Source organism: Mandrillus leucophaeus, unplaced genomic scaffold (assembly GCF_000951045.1).
Source record: "Mandrillus leucophaeus isolate KB7577 unplaced genomic scaffold, Mleu.le_1.0 Scaffold713, whole genome shotgun sequence".
NCBI classification, from domain to species: Eukaryota; Metazoa; Chordata; class Mammalia; order Primates; family Cercopithecidae; genus Mandrillus; species Mandrillus leucophaeus.
The window spans coordinates 19,199-23,482 of NW_012107731.1; the positions used below are offsets into that span (position 1 = coordinate 19,199).

The following is a 4,284-nucleotide window of genomic DNA, read 5'->3' on the forward strand; positions in this document are numbered from 1 at the left end:
GAAAATGTGTTATATATACACCATGGAATACCGTGCACCCATAAAATGAAATGAGATTATGTCCTTTGCAGAGACATGAATGGAGCTGGAAGCCATTATTTTCAGCAAACTAATGCAGGTACAGTAAACCAAACACCACATGTTCTCACCTATAAGTATGAGCTGAACATTGAGAACACACACTGTCAGTGGAGGGCAGGCATGGGGATGGAGAGCATTAGAAAAAATAGCTTAATGTGTGTTGGGCTTGATACCTTGATGATGAGTTGACAGGTGCAGTAAACTATCGTGGTACATTTTTACCTATGGAACAAACCTGCATATCCTGCACATGTATCCCGGAACTTAAAATAAAATAAAATAGTGAAAAAATCAAAAGAAAATAAAAAATGATAAAATGGAAAGAAAATAAATAAAAAAATGGAAAAAGGAAAGAAAAGCTTCTCAAGCAGCACAAAACCTGCCATGATGATGGTGCCTGAGGTGTCCTAGTGACCCGATGTGAGAAACTAACTTGAGACATTGCCACCATGAAGACACCTGAGGAAACAAAGGAGCCTGCTGAAGCTGAGATCACTGAGCTCTTCTGGGATATGTTCTCCAAAATGAACATTTATCTTACTGGAGAATTGATGACCACCAGTGAAGACTATAAGCTCCTGGAAAATGAATAAACTACTCACCTTGAAGTATCTTGAAATAAAAGATACTGCTATAAACATTAGTAGATACTTAAAGGACTTAAGTTTAAGTTCAGTTGTATGCTGGACTGCAGCCTTATCTGGATCAGATCAATATCATTGAAGAGCAGGTAGCAGCTCTTGAGCAGACAGCTTAAAAGATAAATGCATATTTTTTAAAAAAAACTGGAAGTCAAGTACAAAAAGTTGGAGAAGTGATGAAAAACATATTTCTTTGGGACAAAGTCTTTTTTAATGTGGAAGAATGTTTTCTATAAGATGTGAATACTGAGGCTGATGAATTGTCAACTCTCCTCAAAATAAAATTATGCTGATCTTTCTAGGAAGATCTCAATGTTGAAATAAACTGTAGGACTGTGGCTACTCCTGTACCTCCTTTGAGGCAGTAACCCTTGAAAACTCACACTTACAACTGCTTATTTTTACCTGAATGCTTCATCATCTATTCAGGATAGAGACTCTCAAAGTTCAAGATACACTTGGGTGTGCCAGTAAAATCAAATAAGAGGACCTATTTTCTCTGTAGTGGTTAACACATTATTTTCCTACATGGCTGGTTTTTAAGTTATTGTAAATGATTTTTTTTTCTGTTAATGATACTAATATATCATTAATGAGATTCTAATTTTCTTTTAAAAAAACAAAGTAGTTATTTTGCAGCTTATAACCTTGTGAATGTTAGTAATTTACTTTCTCATAATATTGCAAATAACATAAACAGCTTAAAATAATTCCAGGCTGCATCTTTTAGGTTGAGCAGAAATAGTGAAAGGAATGTTTTGAGAGCTTGGTCTATGAAATAAACAACTCTTTTCTCTTCTACGTGAGTCAGATGTTTGGCGATGGATGACATCTTGATAAGTGCCCCCTTTTGGAAATACATTAAAGACAAAGACAAGATATGTATATGTGTGCATGATTTGGGGGGGGATATGGAAGTTGTCACTTATAAAATACAGCATTTTATAAAATTTTTAAAAAGGAAGAAATGCTTCTCTACCCTGCAGTCAAAAAATATTTTTATTGGTATATTTTTTAGATATTTCAAAGTTTTAGTTTTTCTATTTCAGACTTGATCCATCTGGAATTGATTTTCAATATATGGAGAAAGATATCCCTTTTTGCATATGAACTATCATATCATTTTAAAATTGAAAACATTTTTTATATTTGTGATGTACAACACTATGTTTTGATACATGTATGCATTGTGGAATGGCTAAGTCAAGCTAATCAACATGCATATTATTTCTACACTTATTTATTTATGAATTATGCTTAACAATAATTTTATAATCCCAGCACTATCTACAAGGTATCCCTTCTTTTTCCTGTTGATCAGCAATGTCTGCTCCAATACATATCATCTTCATATAGGCAAGCATTTTTTTCTGGCTTTCTATTTGATTCCCTCATTCATTTGTCTATACTAGCACCAAGCCTACACTGGTAGAATTATTATAGTTTTAGAATGTACTGATACACACTAGATCTAGTCCCCTGACCAGGCAGTTCTTCAAGAGTATTTCCACTACTATTTAACCTTTGTTGTTCCATACAAACTTTAGAATCAGCTCATCAAGTTCTACGAAAAATGTTTTTTAAACCTTTACTGGGATTTGACTCTATTTTGCATTTTATAGATCTGTAGATGAATTGGGGAAAAAATCAATATCTTTGTAATATTTAATATTCAAATCCACGAACTCTTTATATATCTGTCCATTTATTTAGGTATTCTTTAATGTCTCTTAGTAAAGTTTTATAATTTATACACAAAGATATTGCACATATTTCATTAGATTTAGATACTCTCTATTTCTGTTGCTATTAAGAGTAGTGTATTTTTAAATTATATTTCACAACCGTTTGTTGCTGGTATATAGAAATGTAGTTCACTTTATGTTCTCCTACTCAGAGACAATCAAATAAAATACATAACAGAAGAAAGTTTGGGAAATTCACACAAAAAAGTGAAAATCCAACAACATTCTTCTAGCAAAGATTCAAAGAAAAAAATCAATAGAATTAGAAAATACTTTAAAGTGAATAATAATGAAAATACAACATGCCAAAACTTACAGGATGCAAGTAAAGCAATGCTTAGAAGTAAATTTATAGCTATAAATGCCTATATTAGAAATGAAAAAAATGAACTCGATAACCTTCCACCTGAAGACACTAGGAAAAGAAAAGCAAAATAAATCAAGCAGAGAAGGAAATTATAAAGATTAGAGCAGAAATTCATGAAATAGAGAATTTAAAAACTATAGAGAACATCAATGAAACCAAAAGCTGGTTCTTTGAAAGATCAACACAACTGATAAATGTTGAAAGAGAAGAGAGAAGACTTAAATTACCAATATCAGGAATAAAAAGTGAGACATTACTATGAACCATATGCACAAAAATGTTTTTAAAGAAATACTATAAGCAATTTGTTCCAACAAATTAGGTAATGTAGACAAAATTATCAAACTCCTAGATGTACAGAAACTGCCAAAACTGAGTCAAGAATAAATAGAAAATGTGAATATCTCTTAAAAATAAAGAGACTGAGTAGTGGTAATATTTTTTTTTTTTCCAAAATAAAAGCCCAGTACCATATGGTTTCCCTGGTGAATTCTACCAAATGTTTCATAAACTCTTCCAAAAATATAAAAAGAGGAAGCACTTTTTAACTCATTCTATGAGAGCACTACATTACCCAGAGACCAAAGCCAGGCAAAACCGTCTAAAGGAAACTACAGACCGATATCCCTTATAAATACAAATGCAAAAATCATTAACAGTATATTAGCAACTGAATTTAGCAGTATATAAAAAGGATCATACACCATAATTAAGTAGGATTTATCCCAGGAATGCAATGTTAATTCAGCATACAAAAATCAATCTATGTAATACACTTTATTAATAGAATAATACACTGACCATCTCATGAGATGTAGAAAAGTCATTTGACAAAATCTAACAGCATTTCATGAAAATAACACTTAACAACTAATTATAAAAGATAACATCCTAAATTTGATGAGGCACACCTATGAAAAACCCACATCTACTATCATACTTAATAGTGAAAGATTGAAAGTGTTCTCCTAAGATAAAGAACAAGAAAAGGATGTCTTCTCTCACCACTTCTATTCAAAACTGTACTAGAGGCTACAGCCAAGGAAATTTGGCAAATACAAAGCCTCCAGACTTGAAAGCAATAAGTAAAAGTACATTCTTTCACAAATGACATGATTTGTATTTTGGAAATCCTAAGGAATCCATACACAAAATTATTAGAGCTAATAAACTAGCTGAGCAAGCAGTATAAAAGACCACTATTCAAAATTTAGTTATACTCATGCACTAGCAATGAATACAAAAATAAAACTATATATAGTTGTTTATACTTGATAAACTATAGTTTTTATAGTTTTATAGTTCATGTTTGAAATGAAACTATATAAAAATGTATATGTATATGAAACTAATGGAGAGTTTCATATATGTATATAAAGTAAAGTTTCATATATCTATTTATATACAAATAATGGAAACTAATGGAAAGTCATATTATTATTAGTTTCAT

At 31.2% G+C, this 4,284-nt stretch overlaps 1 pseudogene; it reads left to right on the forward strand.

The window, feature by feature from the left end:
- The first annotated feature begins 483 nt into the window (after positions 1-483).
- LOC105528332 lies at positions 484-899 on the forward strand (annotated as a pseudogene).
- Positions 900-4,284: the final 3,385 nt, after the last annotated feature.